The sequence below is a fragment of the Pleurodeles waltl genome, unplaced genomic scaffold (genome assembly GCF_031143425.1).
Source record: "Pleurodeles waltl isolate 20211129_DDA unplaced genomic scaffold, aPleWal1.hap1.20221129 scaffold_39, whole genome shotgun sequence".
In the NCBI taxonomy this organism is placed as follows: Eukaryota; Metazoa; Chordata; class Amphibia; order Caudata; family Salamandridae; genus Pleurodeles; species Pleurodeles waltl.
In genome coordinates, this window is record NW_027150097.1 from 7,874,650 (window position 1) to 7,892,499 (window position 17,850).

A 17,850-nucleotide genomic window follows, 5' to 3' on the forward strand; every position below is an offset into this window, starting at 1 on the left:
ACTCCCTACCTTCCTTGGTGTGCATCATAGGCGTGCCCATGACGAACACAACATTTCTCCTTAACCAATACAAAACAAACATAGCTGCTCAAAAAAAAGATACTATACTAATCCAGTATAAAATAATAGTACACAACAAGAAATGCCACATTCAGTCAATCCACCCCGAATCCTTGCAGCCGCGTTGAGCATGGCGGTCGAGGACTCAAACTGTACCGTTCAAGTCCTTGTCTCAGAGGCACTGAGTTGATTGGTATGGAGCCAGGCACCTCCTGATCTGAATCTTGAACTGGCTCCAAATTCTGCATGTCCACACCCCTTGTAGTAGATGATTGAGAATTAGTAGCAGTCACCACCGGCCATGTGCACTGGCTCAAACTTCTGCATGTCCACACCCCATGTAGTCGATGATTGAGAATTAGTAGCAGTCACCACCGGATTCACTGTCAGGATGATCCATCCTCTCTCCTTCATCAGCTTCAGATCCCACTGTTTCCCTGAGCAGGAAGGTCTGGAATTGAAAATACAGAGGACATTAAACAACATTCACTCAGTACATGGCACACATTTTGGTTTATACGCTCGAAATTGAGCCATGAGCGAGGTGTGAAGAGTGTCAGGATGGCCGAGTGGTCTAAGGCGCTGCGTTCAGATCGCAGCCTCCCTTGGAGGTGTGGATTCAAATCCCACTTCTGAAAAGTGTATTTTGCGAGGTGGATACATTTTTGGACTTTTTTTTCCCAAGCACCGTATCAAAAACAATGTCAACAGTTTCTGTAAATTATCGATAAGATCTATTTTCCTTTGCTTGCACTAATTGCCTGAAGTTGGCTAAATCGCAGTAAATCGGTAAAGCAGGAAATCACAGCATCTTCAACAAATCGTGATAGAGGGGCAGAGATAAAGGTTTCGATCCTACATATCAAAAGCGCAGCTGTCAATAGTTCAGCAGGTTCACAGTGAAGAAGGTTCAGTGGCACCAGGGTCCCCTGCGTCCCAATCACAGCTGGTTTTTAACTTCTGTATTCAGGGGATGGGAGGGGTGTGTTGCATCGTGCACACACGGTGCCTGTTTCGCAGATAAGTTTTATTAAATACACAGAGAATAATATAGAGTCATTGGCCACGAGGAACACCTTCCCTGACCATTTATTCTCTCCGGTTCCACGTCACCGCGCCTACCATCCAACTCTAAAACTCAGGGGAGACTAACACTCCCTACCTCCCTTGGTGTGCATCATAGGCGTGCCCATGACGAACACAACATTTCTCCTTAACCAATACAAAAACAACATAGCTGCTCAAAAAAAAGATACTATACTAAACCAGTGTACAAGAATAGTACACAACAAGAAATGCCACATTCAGTCAATCCACCCCAAATCCTTGCAGCCGCGTTGAGCATGGCGGTCGAGGACTCAAACTGTACCGTTCAAGTCCTTGTCTCAGAGGCACTGAGTTGATTGGTATGGAGCCAGGCACCTCCTGATCTGAATCTTGAACTGGCTCCAAATTCTGCATGTCCACACCCCCTGTAGTAGATGATTGAGAATTAGTAGCAGTCGCCACCGGCCATGTGCACTGGCTCAAAATTCAGCATGTCCACACCCCATGTAGTAGATGATTGAGAATTAGTAGCAGTCACCACCGGATCCACTGTCAGGATGATCCATCCTCTCTCCTTCATCAGCTTCAGATCCCACTGTTTCCCTGAGCAGGAAGGTCTGGAATTGAAAATACAGAGGACATTAAACAACATTCACTCAGTACATGGCACTCATTTTGGTTTATAAGCTGGAAATTGAGCCATCAGTGCAGTGTCAAGAGTGTCAGGATGGCCGAGTGGTCTAAGGCGCTGCGTTCAGGTCGCAGTCTCCTTTGGAGACGTGGGTTCGAATCCCACTTCTGACAAGTGTCTCTTGCGAGGTGGATACATTTTTGGACTTTTTTTTTCCAAGCACCCGTATCAAAAACAATGTCAACAGTTTCTGTAAATTATCGATAAGATCTATTGTCCGTTGCTTGCACTAATTTCCTGAAGTTGGCTAAATCGCAGTAAATAGGTAAAGCGGGAAATCACAGCATCTTCAACAAATCGTGATAGAGGGGCAGAGATAAAGGTTTCGACCCTACATATCAAGAGCGCAGCTGTCAATAGTTCAGCAGGTTCACAGTGCAGAAGGTTCAGTGGCACCAGGGTCCCCTGCGTCCCAATCACAGCTGGTTTTTAACTTCTTTATTGAGGGCATGGGAGGGGTGTGTTGCATCGTGCACACACGGTGCCTGTTTCGCAGATAAGTTTTAATAAATACACAGAGAATAATACAGAGTCATTGGCCACGAGGAACACCTTCCCTGACCTTTTATTCTCTCCGGTTCCACGTCACCGCGCCTACCATCCAACTCCGAAACTCGGGGGAGACTAACACTCCCTACCTCCCTTGGTGTGCATCATAGGCGTGCCCATGACGAACACAACATTTCTCCTTAACCAATACAAAACAAACATAGCTGCTAAAAAAAAGATACTTTACTAATCCAGTATACAAGAATAGTACACAACAAGAAATGCCACATTCAGTCAATCCACCCCGAATCCTTGCAGCCGCGTTGAGCATAGCGGTCGAGGACTCAAACTGTACCGTTCAAGTCCTTGTCTCAGAGGCACTGAGTTGATTGGTATGGAGCCAGGCACCTCCTGATCTGAATCTTGAACTGGCTCCAAATTCTGCATGTCCACACCCCTTGTAGTAGATGATTGAGAATTAGTAGCAGTCACCACCGGCCATGTGCACTGGCTCAAACTTCTGCATGTCCACACCCCATGTAGTCGATGATTGCGAATTAGTAGCAGTCACCACCGGATTCACTGTCAGGATGATCCATCCTCTCTCCTTCATCAGCTTTAGATCCCACTGTTTCCCTGAGCAGGAAGGTCTGGAATTGAAAATACAGAGGACATTAAACAACATTCACTCAGTACATGGCACTCATTTTGCTTTATACGCTCAAAATTGAGCCATGAGGGAGGTGTGAAGAGTGTCAGGATGGCCGAGTGGTCTAAGGCGCTGCGTTCAGGTCGCAGCCTCCCTTGGAGGTGTGGGTTCAAATCCCACTTCTGACAAGTGTATTTTGCGAGGTGGATACATTTTTGGACTTTTTTTTCCCAAGCACCGTATCAAAAACAATGTCAACAGTTTCTGTAAATTATCGATAAGATCTATTTTCCGTTGCTTGCACTAATTGCCTGAAGTTGGCTAAATCGCAGTAAATCGGTAAAGCAGGAAATCACAGCATCTTCAACAAATCGTGATAGAGGGGCCGAGATAAAGGTTTCGACCCTACATATCAAAAGCGCAGCTGTCAATAGTTCAGCAGGTTCACAGTGCAGAAGGTTCAGTGGCACCAGGGTCCCCTGCGTCCCAATCACAGCTGGTTTTTAACTTCTGTATTCAGGGCATGGGAGGGGTGTGTTGCATCGTACACACACAGTGCCTGTTTTGCAAATAAGTTTTAATAAATACACAGAGAATAATATAGAGTCATTGGCCACGAGGAACACCTTCCCTGACCTTTTATTCTCTCCAGTTCCACGTCACCGCGCCTACCATCCAACTCCAAAACTCGGGGAAGACTAACACTCCCTACCTCCCTTGGTGTGCATCATAGGCGTGCCCATGACGAACACAACATTTCTCCTTAACCAATACAAAACAAACATAGCTGCTCAAAAAAAAGATACTATACTAAACCAGTATACAAGAATAGTACACAACAAGAAATGCCACATTCAGTCAATCCACCCCGAATCCTTGCAGCCGCGTTGAGCATGGCGGTCGAGGACTCAAACTGTACCGTTCAAGTCCTTGTCTCAGGCACTGAGTTGATTGGTATGGAGCCAGGCACCTCCTGATCTGAATCTTGAACTGGCTCCAAATTCTGCATGTCCACACCCCCTGTAGTAGATCATTGAGAATTAGTAGCAGTCACCACCAGCAATGTGCACTGGCTCAAAATTCAGCATGTCCACACCCCATGTAGTAGATGATTGAGAATTAGTAGCAGTCACCACCGGATCCACTGTCAGGATGATCCATCCTCTCTCCTTCATCAGCTTCAGATCCCACTGTTTCCCTGAGCAGGAAGGTCTGGAATTGAAAATACAGAGGACATTAAACAACATTCACTCAGTACATGGCACTCATTTTGGTTTATAAGCTGGAAATTGAGCCATCAGTGCAGTGTCAAGAGTGTCAGGATGGCCGAGTCGTCTAAGGCGCTGCGTTCAGGTCGCAGTCTCCTTTGGAGGCGTGGGTTCGAATCCCCCTTCTGACAAGTGTCTTTTGCGAGGTGGATACATTTTTGGACTTTTTTTTTCCAAGCACCCGTATCAAAAACAATGTCAACAGTTTCTGTAAATTATCGATAAGATCTATTGTCCGTTGCTTGCACTAATTGCCTGAAGTTGGCTAAATCGCAGTAAATCGGTAAAGCAGGAAATCACAGCATCTTCAACAAATCGTGATAGAGGGGCCGAGATAAAGGTTTCGACCCTACATATCAAAAGCGCAGCTGTCAATAGTTCAGCAGGTTCACAGTGCAGAAGGTTCAGTGGCACCAGGGTCCCCTGCGTCCCAATCACAGCTGGTTTTTAACTTCTGTATTCAGGGCATGGGAGGGGTGTGTTGCATCGTGCACACACAGTGCCTGTTTTGCAAATAAGTTTTAATAAATACACAGAGAATAATATAGAGTCATTGGCCACGGGGGAACACCTTCCCTGACCTTTTATTCTCTCCGGTTCCACGTCACCGCGCCTACCATCCAACTCCAAAACTCGGGGGAGACTAACACTCCCTACCTCCCTTGGTGTGCATCATAGGCGTGCCCATGACGAACACAACATTTCTCCTTAACCAATATAAAACAAACATAGCTGCTCAAAAAAAAGATACTATACTAAACCAGTATACAAGAATAGTACACAACAAGAAATGCCACATTCAGTCAATCCACCCCGAATCCTTGCGGCCGCGTTGAGCATGGCGGTCGAGGACTCAAACTGTACCGTTCAAGTCCTTGTCTCAGAGGCACTGAGTTGATTGGTATGGAGCCAGGCACCTCCTGATCTGAATCTTGAACTGCCTCCAAATTCTGCATGTCCACACCCCCTGTAGTAGATGATTGAGAATTAGTAGCAGTCACCACCGGCCATGTGCACTGGCTCAAAATTCAGCATGTCCACACCCCATGTAGTAGATGATTGAGAATTAGTAGCAGTCACCACCGGATCCACTGTCAGGATGATCCATCCTCTCTCCTTCATCAGCTTCAGATCCCACTGTTTCCCTGAGCAGGAAGGTCTGGAATTGAAAATACAGAGGACATTAAAACACATTCACTCAGTACATGGCACTCATTTTGGTTTATAAGCTGGAAATTGAGCCATCAGTGCAGTGTCAAGAGTGTCAGGATGGCCGAGTGGTCTAAGGCGCTGCGTTCAGGTCGCAGTCTCCTTTGGAGGCGTGGGTTCGAATCCCACTTCTGACAAGTGTCTTTTGCGAGGTGGATACATTTTTGGACTTTTTTTTTCCAAGCACCCGTATCAAAAACAATGTCAACAGTTTCTGTAAATTATCGATAAGATCTATTGTCCGTTGCTTGCACTAATTTCCTGAAGTTGGCTAAATCGCAGTAAATCGGTAAAGCGGGAAATCACAGCATCTTCAACAAATCGTGATAGAGGGGCAGAGATAAAGGTTTCGAACCTACATATCAAGAGCGCAGCTGTCAATAGTTCAGCAGGTTCACAGTGCAGAAGGTTCAGTGGCACCAGGGTCCCCTGCGTCCCAATCACAGCTGGTTTTTAACTTCTGTATTCAGGGCATGGGAGGGGTGTGTTGCATCGTGCACACACGGTGCCTGTTTCGCAGATAAGTTTTAATAAATACACAGAGAATAATATAGAGTCATTGGCCACGAGGAACACCTTCCCTGACCTTTCATTCTCTCCGGTTCCACGTCACCGCGCCTACCATCCAACTCCAAAACTCGGGGGAGACTAACACTCCCTACCTTCCTTGGTGTGCATCATAGGCGTGCCCATGACGAACACAACATTTCTCCTTAACCAATACAAAACAAACATAGCTGCTCAAAAAAAAGATACTATACTAATCCAGTATACAAGAATAGTACACAACAAGAAATGCCACATTCAGTCAATCCACCCCGAATCCTTGCAGCCGCGTTGAGCATGGCGGTCGAGGACTCAAACTGTACCGTTCAAGTGCTTGTCTCAGAGGCACTGAGTTGATTGGTATGGAGCCAGGCACCTCCTGATCTGAATCTTGAACTGGCTCCAAATTCTGCATGTCCACACCCCTTGTAGTAGATGATTGAGAATTAGTAGCAGTCACCACCGGCCATGTGCACTGGCTCAAACTTCTGCATGTCCACACCCCATGTAGTCGATGATTGAGAATTAGTAGCAGTCACCACCGGATTCACTGTCAGGATGATCCATCCTCTCTCCTTCATCAGCTTCAGATCCCACTGTTTCCCTGAGCAGGAAGGTCTGGAATTGAAAATACAGAGGACATTAAACAACATTCACTCAGTACATGGCACTCATTTTGGTTTATACGCTCGAAATTGAGCCATGAGCGAGGTGTGAAGAGTGTCAGGATGGCCGAGTGGTCTAAGGCGCTGCATTCAGATCTCAGCCTCCCTTGGAGGTGTGGATTCAAATCCCCCTTCTGACAAGTGTCTTTTGCGAGGTGGATACATTTTTGGACTTTTTTTTTCCAAGCACCGTATCAAAAACAATGTCAACAGTTTCTGTAAATTATCGATAAGATCTATTTTCCGTTGCTTGCACTAATTGCCTGAAGTTGGCTAAATCGCAGTAAATCGGTAAAGCAGGAAATCACAGCATCTTCAACAAATCGTGATAGAGGGGCCGAGATAAAGGTTTTGACCCTACATATCAAAAGCACAGCTGTCAATAGTTCAGCAGGTTCACAGTGCAGAAGGTTCAGTGGCACCAGGGTCCCCTGCGTCCCAATCACAGCTGGTTTTTAACTTCTGTATTCAGGGAATGTGAGGGGTGTGTTGCATCGTGCACACACAGTGCCTGTTTCGCAAATAAGTTTTAATAAATACACAGAGAATAATATAGAGTCATTGGCCACGAGGAACACCTTCCCTGACCTTTTATTCTCTCCGGTTCCACGTCACCGCGCCTACCATCCAACTCCAAAACTGGGGGGAGACTAATACTCCCTACCTCCCTTGGTGTGCATCATAGGCGTGCCCATGACGAACACAACATTTCTCCTTAACCAATACAAAACAAACATAGCTGCTCAAAAAAAAGATACTATACTAAACCAGTATACAAGAATAGTACACAACAAGAAATGCCACATTCAGTCAATCCACCCCGAATCCTTGCAGCCGCGTTGAGCATGGCGGTCGAGGAGTCAAACTGTACAGTTCAAGTTCTTGTCTCAGAGGCACTGAGTTGATTGGTATGGAGCCAGGCACCTCCTGATCTGAATCTTGAACTGGCTCCAAATTCTGCATGTCCACACCCCCTGTAGTAGATGATTGAGAATTAGTAGCAGTCACCACCGGCCATGTGCACTGGCTCAAAATTCAGCATGTCCACACCCCATGTAGTAGATGATTGAGAATTAGTAGCAGTCACCACCGGATCCACTGTCAGGATGATCCATCCTCTCTCCTTCATCAGCTTCAGATCCCACTGTTTCCCTGAGCAGGAAGGTCTGGAATTGAAAATACAGAGGACATTAAAGAACATTCACTCAGTACATGGCACTCATTTTGGTTTATAAGCTGGAAATTGAGCCATCAGTGCAGTGTCACGAGTGTCAGGATGGCCGAGTGGTCTAAGGTGCTGCATTCAGGTTGCAGTCTCCTTTGGAGGCGTGGGTTCGAATCCCCCTTCTGACAAGTGTCTTTTGCGAGGTGGATACATTTTTTGACTTTTTTTTTCCAAGCACCCGTATCAAAAACAATGTCAACAGTTTCTGTAAATTATCGATAAGATCTATTGTCCGTTGCTTGCACTAATTTCCTGAAGTTGGCTAAATCGCAGTAAATCGGTGAAGCGGGAAATCACAGCATCTTCAACAAATCGTGATAGAGGGGCAGAGATAAAGGTTTCGACCCTACATATCAAGAGCGCAGCTGTCAATAGTTCAGCAGGTTCACAGTGCAGAAGGTTCAGTGGCACCAGGGTCCCCTGCGTCCCAATCACAGCTGGTTTTTAACTTCTGTATTCAGGGCATGGGAGGGGTGTGTTGCATCGTGCACACACAGAGCCTGTTCCGCAAATAAGTTTTAATAAATACACAGAGAATAATATAGAGTCATTGGCCACGAGGAACACCTTCCCTGACCTTTTATTCTCTCCGGTTCCACGTCACCGCGCCTACCATCCAACTCCAAAACTCGGGGGAGACTAACACTCCCTACCTCCCTTGGTGTGCATCATAGGCGTGCCCATGACGAACACAACATTTCTCCTTAACCAATACAAAACAAACATAGCTGCTCAAAAAAAAAATACTATACTAAACCAGTATACAAGAATAGTACACAACAAGAAATGCCACATTCAGTCAATCCACCCCGAATCCTTGCAGCCGCGTTGAGCATGGCGGTCGAGGACTCAAACTGTAGCGTTCAAGTCCTTGTCTCAGAGGCACTGAGTTGATTGGTATGGAGCCAGGCACCTCCTGATCTGAATCTTGAACTGGCTCCAAATTCTGCATGTCCACACCCCCTGTAGTAGATGATTGAGAATTAGTAGCAGTCACCACCGGCCATGTGCACTGGCTCAAAATTCAGCATGTCCACACCCCATGTAGTAGATGATTGAGAATTAGTAGCAGTCACCACCGGATCCACTGTCAGGATGATCCATCCTCTCTCCTTCATCAGCTTCAGATCCCACTGTTTCCCTGAGCAGGAAGGTCTGGAATTGAAAATACAGAGGACATTAAACAACATTCACTCAGTACATGGCACTCATTTTGGTTTATAAGCTGGAAATTGAGCCATCAGTGCAGTGTCACGAGTGTCGGGATGGCCGAGTGGTCTAAGGCGCTGCGTTCAGGTCGCAGTCTCCTTTGGAGACGTGGGTTCGAATCCCCCTTCTGACAAGGGTCTTTTGCGAGGTGGATACATTTTTTGACTTTTTTTTTCCAAGCAACCGTATCAAAAACAATGTCAACAGTTTCTGTAAATTATCTATAAGATCTATTGTCCGTTGCTTGCACTAATTTCCTGAAGTTGGCTAAATCGCAGTAAATCGGTAAAGCGGGAAATCACAGCATCTTCAACAAATCGTGATAGAGGGGCAGAGATAAAGGTTTCGACCCTACATATCAAGAGCGCAGCCGTCAATAGTTCAGCAGGTTCACAGTGCAGAAGGTTCAGTGGCACCAGGGTCCCCTGCGTCCCAATCAGAGCTGGATTTTAACTTCTGTATTCAGGGCATGGGAGGGGTGTGTTGCATCGTGCACACACGGTGCCTGTTTCGCAGATAAGTTTTAATAAATACACAGAGAATAATATAGAGTCATTGGCCACGAGGAACACCTTCCCTGACCATTTATTCTCTCCGGTTCCACGTCACCGCGCCTACCATCCAACTCCAAAACTCAGGGGAGACTAACACTCCCTACCTCCCTTGGTGTGCATCATAGGCGTGCCCATGACGAACACAACATTTCTCCTTAACCAATACAAAACAAACATAGCTGCTCAAAAAAAAGATACTATACTAATCCAGTATACAAGAATAGTACACAACAAGAAATGCCACATTCAGTCAATCCACCCCGAATCCTTGCAGCCGCGTTGAGCATGGCGGTCGAGGACTCAAACTGTACCGTTCAAGTCCTTGTCTCAGAGGCACTGAGTTGATTGGTATGGAGCCAGGCACCTCCTGATCTGAATCTTTTACTGGCTCCAAATTCTGCATGTCCACACCCCTTGTAGTAGATGATTGAGAATAAGTAGCAGTCACACCACCGGCCATGTGCACTGGCTCAATCTTCTGCATGTCCACACCCCATGTAGTCGATGATTGAGAATTAGTAGCAGTCACCACCGGATTCACTGTCAGGATGATCCATCCTCTCTCCTTCATCAGCTTCAGATCCCACTGTTTCCCTGAGCAGGAAGGTCTGGAATTGAAAATACAGAGGACATTAAACAACATTCACTCAGTACATGGCACTCATTTTGGTTGATACGCTCGAAATTGAGCCATGAGCGTGGTGTGAAGAGTGTCAGGATGGCCGAGTGCTCTAAGGTGCTGCGTTCAGGCTGCAGCCTCCCTTGGAGACGTGGTTTCAAACCACTCTTCTGACAAGTGTCTTTTGCGAGGTGGATACATTTTTGGACTTTTTTTTTTCAAGCACCCTTATCAAAAACAATGTCAACAGTTTCTGTAAATTATCGATAAGATCTATTTTCCGTTGCTTGCACTAATTGCCTGAAGTTGGCTAAATCGCAGTAAATCGGTAAAGCAGGAAATCACAGCATCTTCTACAAATCGTGATAGAGGGGCCGAGATAAAGGTTTCGACCCTACATATCAAAAGTGCAGCTGTCAATAGTTCAGCAGGTTCACTGTGCAGAAGGTTCAGTGGCTCCAGGGTCCCCTGCGTCCCAATCAGAGCTGGTTTTTAACTTCTGTATTCAGGGGATGGGAGGGGTGGGGGTGTCGCGTCGTGCACACACAGTGCCTGTTTTGCATAGAAGTTTTAATAAATACACAAAGAATAATATGGAGTCTTTGGCCACGAGGAACACCTTCCCCTACCTTTAATTCTCTCCGATTCCACATCACCGCACCTACCATCCAACTCCAAAACTCGGGGGAGACTAACACTCCCTACCTCCCTTGGTGTGCATCATGGGCGTGCCCATGACGAACACAACATTTCTCCTTAACCAATACAAAACAAACATAGCTGCTCAAAAAAAAGATACTATACTAATCCAGTATACGAGAATAGTACACAACAATAAATACCACATTCAGTCAATCCACCCCGAATCCTTGCAGCCGCGTTGAGCATGGCGGTCGAGGACTCAAACTGTACTGTTCAAGTCCTTGTCTCAGAGGCACTGAGTTGATTGGTATGGAGCCATGCACCTCCTGATCTGAATCCTGAACTGGCTCCACATTCTGCATGTCCACACCCCCTGTAGTAGATGATTGAGAATTAGTAGCAGTCACCACCGGCCATATGCACTGGCTCAAAATTCTGCAAGTCCACACCCCATGTAGTAGATGATTGAGAATTAGTAGCAGTCACCACAGGGTCCACTGTCAGGATGGTCCATCCTCTCTCCTTCATCAGCTTCAGATCCCACTGTTTCCCTGAGCAGGAAGGTCTGGAATTGAAAATACAGAGGACATTAAATAACATTCACTCAGTACATGGCACTCATTTTGGTTTATAAGCTGGAAATTGAGCCATCAGTCTGGTGTCAAGAGTGTCAGGATGGCCGGGTGGTCTAAGGTGCTGCATTCAGGTCACAGTCTTCCTTGGAGACGTGGGTTCAAACCCCTCTTCTGACAAGTGTCTTTGCAAGGTGGATACATTTTTGGACTTTTTTTTCCAAGCACCCTTATCAAAAACAATGGCAACAGTTTCTGTAAATTATCGATAAGATCTATTGTCCGTTGCTTGCACTAATTGCCTGAAGTTGGCTAAATCGCAGTAAATTGGTAAAGCAGGAAATCACAGCATCTTCAACAAATGGTGAAAGAGGGGCCGAGATAAAGGTTTCGACCCTACATATCAAAAGCACAGCTGTCCATAGTTCAGCAGGTTCACAGTGCAGAAGGTTCAGTGGCACCAGGGTCCCCTGCGTCCCAATCACAGCTGGTTTTTAACTTCTGTATTCTGGGCATGGGAGGGGTGTGTTGCATCGTGCACACACAGTGCCTGTTTCGCAAATAAGTTTTAATAAATACACAGAGAATAATTTAGAGTCATTGGCCACGAGGAACACCTTCCCTGGCCTTTTATTCTCTCCGGTTCCACGTCACCGCGCCTACCATCCAACTCCAAAACTCGGGGGAGACTAACACTCCCTACCTCCCTTGGTGTGCATCATAGGCGTGCCCATGACGAACACAACATTTCTCCTTAACCAATACAAAACAAACATAGCTGCTCAAAAAAAAGATACTATACTAATCCAGTATACAAGAATAGTACACAACAAGAAATGCCACATTCAGTCAATCCACCCCGAATCCTTGCAGTCGCGTTGAGCATGGCGGTCGAAGACTCAAACTGTACCGTTCAAGTCCTTGTCTCAGAGGCACTGAGTTGATTGGTATGGAGCCAGGCACCTCCTGATCTGAATCTTGAACTGGCTCCAAATTCTGCATGTCCACACCCCTTGTAGTAGATGATTGAGAATTAGTAGCAGTCACCACCGGCCATGTGCACTGGCTCAAACTTCTGCATGTCCACACCCCATGTAGTCGATGATTGAGAATTAGTAGCAGTCACCACCGGATTCACTGTCAGGATGATCCATCCTCTCTCCTTCATCAGCTTCAGATCCCACTGTTTCCCTGAGCAGGAAGGTCTGGAATTGAAATACAGAGGACATTAAACAACATTCACTCAGTACATGGCACTCATTTTGGTTTATACGCTCGAAATTGAGCCATGAGGGAGGTGTGAAGAGTGTCAGGATGGCCGAGTGGTCTAAGGTGCAGCGTTCAGGTCGCAACCTCCCTTGGAGGCGTGGGTTCGAATCCCCCTTCTGACAAGTGTCTTTTGCGAGGTGGATACATTTTTGGACTTTTTTTTCCCAAGCACCCGTATCAAAAACAATGTCAACAGTTTCTGTAAATTATCGATAAGATCTATTGTCCGTTGCTTGCACTAATTTCCTGAAGTTGGCTAAATCGCAGTAAATCGGTAAAGCGGGAAATCACAGCATCTTCAACAAATCGTGATAGAGGGGCAGAGATAAAGGTTTCGACCCTACATATCAAGAGCGCAGCTGTCAATAGTTCAGCAGGTTCACAGTGCAGAAGGTTCAGTGGCACCAGGGTCCCCTGCGTCCCAATCACAGCTGGTTTTTAACTTCTGTATTCAGGGCATGGGAGGGGTGTGTTGCATCTTGCACACACGGTGCCTGTTTCGCAGATAAGTTTTAATAAATACACAGAGAATAATATAGAGTCATTGGCCACGAGGAACACCTTCCCTGACCTTTTATTCTCTCCGGTTCCACGTCACCGCGCCTACCATCCAACTCCAAAACTCGGGGGAGACTAACACTCCCTACCTTCCTTGGTGTGCATCATAGGCGTGCCCATGACGAACACAACATTTCTCCTTAACCTATACAAAACAAACATAGCTGCTCAAAAAAAAGATACTATACTAATCCAGTATACAAGAATAGTACACAACAAGAAATGCCACATTCAGTCAATCCACCCCGAATCCTTGCAGCCGCGTTGAGCATGGTGGTCGAGGACTCAAACTGTACCGTTCAAGTGCTTGTCTCAGAGGCACTGAGTTGATTGGTATGGAGCCAGGCACCTCCTGATCTGAATGTTGAACTGGCTCCAAATTCTGCATGTCCACACCCCTTGTAGTAGATGATTGAGAATTAGTAGCAGTCACCACCGGCCATGTGCACTGGCTCAAACTTCTGCATGTCCACACCCCATGTAGTCGATGATTGAGAATTAGTAGCAGTCACCACCGGATTCACTGTCAGGATGATCCATCCTCTCTCCTTCATCAGCTTCAGATCCCACTGTTTCCCTGAGCAGGAAGGTCTGGAATTGAAAATACAGAGGACATTACACAACATTCACTCAGTACATGGCACTCATTTTGGTTTATACGCTCGAAATTGAGTCATGAGCGAGGAGTGAAGAGTGTCAGGATGGCCGAGTGGTCTAAGGCGCTGCGTTCAGATCGCAGCCTCCCTTGGAGGTGTGGGATCACATCCCACTTCTGACAAGTGTATTTTGCGAGGTGGATACATTTTTGGACTTTTTTTTCCCAAGCACCGTATCAAAAACAATGTCAACAGTTTCTGTAAATTATCGATAAGATCTATTTTCCGTTGCTTGCACTAATTGCCTGAAGTTGGCTAAATCGCAGTAAATCGGTAAAGCAGGAAATCACAGCATCTTCAACAAATCGTGATAGAGGGGCCGAGATAAAGGTTTCGACCCTACATATGAAAAGCGCAGCTGTCAATAGTTCAGCAGGTTCACAGTGCAGAAGGTTCAGTGGCACCAGGGTCCCCTGCGTCCCAATCACAGCTGGTTTTTAACTTCTGTATTCAGGGGATGGGAGGGGTGGGGGTGTTGCGTCGTGCACAAAAATGTGCCTGTTTTGCAGAGAAGTTTTAATAAATACACAAAGAATAATATGGAGTCTTTAGCCACGAGGAACACCTTCCCCTACCTTTTATTCTCTCCGATTCCACATCACCGCACCTACCATCCAACTCCAAAACCCGGGGGAGACTAACACTCCCTACCTCCCTTGGTGTGCATCATGGGCGTACCCATGACGAACACAACATTTCTCCTTAACCAATACAAAACAAACATAGCTGCTCAAAAAATAGATACTATACTAATCCAGTATACAAGAATAGTACACAACAATAAATACCACATTCAGTCAATCCACCCCGAATCCTTGCAGCCGCGTTGAGCATGGCGGTCGAGGACTCAAATTGTACCCTTCAAGTCCTTGTCTCAGAGGCACTGAGTTGATTGGTATGGAGCCAGGCACCTCCTGATCTGAATCTTGAACTGGCTCCAAATTCTGCATGTCCACACCCCCTGTAGTAGATGATTGAGAATTAGTAGTAGTCACCACCGGCCATATGCACTGGCTCAAAATTCTGCAAGTCCACACCCCATGTAGTAGATGATTGAGAATTAGTAGCAGTCACCACAGGGTCCACTGTCAGGATGATCCATCGTCTCTCCTTCATCAGCTTCAGATCCCACTGTTTCCCTGAGCAGGAAGGTCTGGAATTGAAAATACAGAGGACATTAAATAAAATTCACTCAGTACATGGCACTCATTTTGGTTTATAAGCTGGAAATTGAGCCATCAGTCTGGTGTCAAGAGTGTAAGGATAGCCGGGTGGTCTAAGGTGCTGCATTCAGGTCACAGTCTCCCTTGGAGACGTGGGTTCAAACCCCTCTTCTGAAAAGTGTCTTTTGCGAGGTGGATACATTTTTTGACTTTTTTTTTCCAAGCACCCTTATCAAAAACAATGTCAACAGTTTCTGTAAATTATCGATAAGATCTATTGTCCGTTGCTTGCACTAATTGCCTGAAGTTGGCTAAATCGCAGTAAATCGGTAAAGCAGGAAATCACAGCATCTTCAACAAATCGTGATAGAGGGGCCGGTTCACAGTGCAGAAGGTTCAATGGCACCAGGGTCCCCTGCGTCCCAATCACAGCTGGTTTTTAACTTCTGTATTCAGGGCATGGGAGGGGTGTGTTGCATCGTGCACACACAGTGCCTGTTTCGCAAATAAGTTTTAATAAATACACAGAGAATAATATAGAGTCATTGGCCACGAGGAACACCTTCCCTGACCTTTTATTCTCTCCGGTTCCACGTCACCGCGCCTACCATCCAACTCCAAAACTCGGGGGAGACTAACACTCCCTACCTCCCTTGGTGTGCATCATAGGCGTGCCCATGACGAACACAACATTTCTCCTTAACCAATACAAAACAAACATACCTGCTCAAAAAAAAGATACTATACTAAACCAGTATACAAGAATAGTACACAACAAGAAATGCCACATTCAGTCAATCCACCCCGAATCCTTGCAGCCGCGTTGAGCATGGCGGTCGAGGACTCAAACTGTACCGTTCAAGTCCTTGTCTCAGAGGCACTGAGTTGATTGGTATGGAGCCAGGCACCTCCTGATCTGAATCTTGAACTGGCTCCAAATTCTGCATGTCCACACCCCCTGTAGTAGATGATTGAGAATTAGTAGCAGTCACCACCGGCCATGTGCACTGGCTCAAAATTCAGCATGTCCACACCCCATGTAGTAGATGATTGAGAATTAGTAGCAGTCACCACCGGATCCACTGTCAGGATGATCCATCCTCTCTCCTTCATCAGCTTCAGATCCCACTGTTTCCCTGAGCAGGAAGGTCTGGAATTGAAAATACAGAGGACATTAAACAACATTCACTCAGTACATGGCACTCATTTTGGTTTATAAGCTGGAAATTGAGCCATGAGTGTCAGGATGGCCGAGTGGTCTATGGCTCTGCGTTCAAGTCGCAGTCTCCTTTGGAGACGTGGGTTCGAATCCCCCTTCTGACAAGTGTCTTTTGCGAGGTGGATACATTTTTGGACTTTTTTTTTCCAAGCACCCGTTTCAAAAACAATGTCAACAGTTTCTGTAAATTATCGATAAGATCTATTGTCCGTTGCTTGCACTAATTTCCTGAAGTTGGCTAAATCGCAGTAAATCGGTAAAGCGGGAAATCACAGCATCTTCAACAAATCGTGATAGAGGGGCCGAGATAAAGGTTTCGACCCTACATATCAAAAGCACAGCTGTCAATAGTTCAGCAGGTTCACAGTGCAGAAGGTTCAGTGGCACCAGGGTCCCCTGCGTCCCAATCACAGCTGGTTTTTAACTTCTGTATTCAGGGCATGGGAGGGGTGTGTTGCATCGTGCACACACAGTGCCTGTTTCGCAAATAAGTTTTAATAAATACACAGAGAATAATATAGAGTCATTGGCCACGAGGAACACCTTCCCTGACCTTTTATTCTCTCCGGTTCCACGTCACCGCGCCTACCATCCAACTCCAAAACTCGGGGGAGACTAATACTCCCTACCTCCCTTGGTGTGCATCATAGGTGTGCCCATGACGAACACAACATTTCTCCTTAACCAATACAAAACAAACATAGCTGCTCAAAAAAAAGATACTATACTAAACCAGTATACAAGAATAGTACACAACAAGAAATGCCACATTCAGTCAATCCACCCCGAATCCTTGCAACCGCGTTGAGCATGGCGGTCGAGGACTCAAACTGTACAGTTCAAGTCCTTGTCTCAGAGGCACTGAGTTGATTGGTATGGAGCCAGGCACCTCCTGATCTGAATCTGGAACTGGCTCCAAATTCTGCATGTCCACACCCCCTGTAGTAGATGATTGAGAATTAGTAGCAGTCACCACCGGCCATGTGCACTGGCTCAAAATTCAGCATGTCCACACCCCATGTAGTAGATGATTGAGAATTAGTAGCAGTCACCACCGGATCCACTGTCAGGATGATCCATCCTCTCTCCTTCATCAGCTTCAGATCCCACTGTTTCCCTGAGCAGGAAGGTCTGGAATTGAAAATACAGAGGACATTAAAGAACATTCACTCAGTACATGGCACTCATTTTGGTTTATAAGCTGGAAATTGAGCCATCAGTGCCGTGTCACGAGTGTCAGGATGGCCGAGTGGTCTAAGGTGCTGCGTTCAGGTTGCAGTCTCCTTTGGAGGCGTGGTTTCAAATCCCCCTTCTGACAAGTGTCTTTTGCGAGGTGGATACATTTTTGGACTTTTTTTTTCCAAGCACCCGTATCAAAAACAATGTCAACAGTTTCTGTAAATTATCGATAAGATCTATTGTCCGTTGCTTGCACTAATTTCCTGAAGTTGGCTAAATCGCAGTAAATCGGTAAAGCGGGAAATCACAGCATCTTCAACAAATCGTGATAGAGGGGCAGAGATAAAGGTTTCGACCCTAC

At 46.1% G+C, this 17,850-nt stretch overlaps 5 non-coding genes across 5 annotated transcripts; all 5 read left to right on the forward strand.

Moving 5' to 3' along the window:
* The first annotated feature begins 1,828 nt into the window (after window positions 1–1,828).
* TRNAL-CAG (transfer RNA leucine (anticodon CAG)) lies at window positions 1,829–1,911 on the forward strand. The gene has a single exon. It is a non-coding gene; the product is annotated as a tRNA-Leu (tRNA).
* Window positions 1,912–3,041: 1,130 nt separating this feature from the next.
* On the forward strand, window positions 3,042–3,124 carry TRNAL-CAG (transfer RNA leucine (anticodon CAG)). Its single transcript has one exon. It is a non-coding gene; the product is annotated as a tRNA-Leu (tRNA).
* A 2,343-nt stretch (window positions 3,125–5,467) lies between these two features.
* TRNAL-CAG (transfer RNA leucine (anticodon CAG)) lies at window positions 5,468–5,550 on the forward strand. The gene has a single exon. It is a non-coding gene; the product is annotated as a tRNA-Leu (tRNA).
* Window positions 5,551–7,894: 2,344 nt separating this feature from the next.
* Window positions 7,895–7,977, forward strand: TRNAL-CAG (transfer RNA leucine (anticodon CAG)). Its single transcript has one exon. It is a non-coding gene; the product is annotated as a tRNA-Leu (tRNA).
* A 1,131-nt stretch (window positions 7,978–9,108) lies between these two features.
* TRNAL-CAG (transfer RNA leucine (anticodon CAG)) lies at window positions 9,109–9,191 on the forward strand. Its single transcript has one exon. It is a non-coding gene; the product is annotated as a tRNA-Leu (tRNA).
* Window positions 9,192–17,850: the final 8,659 nt, after the last annotated feature.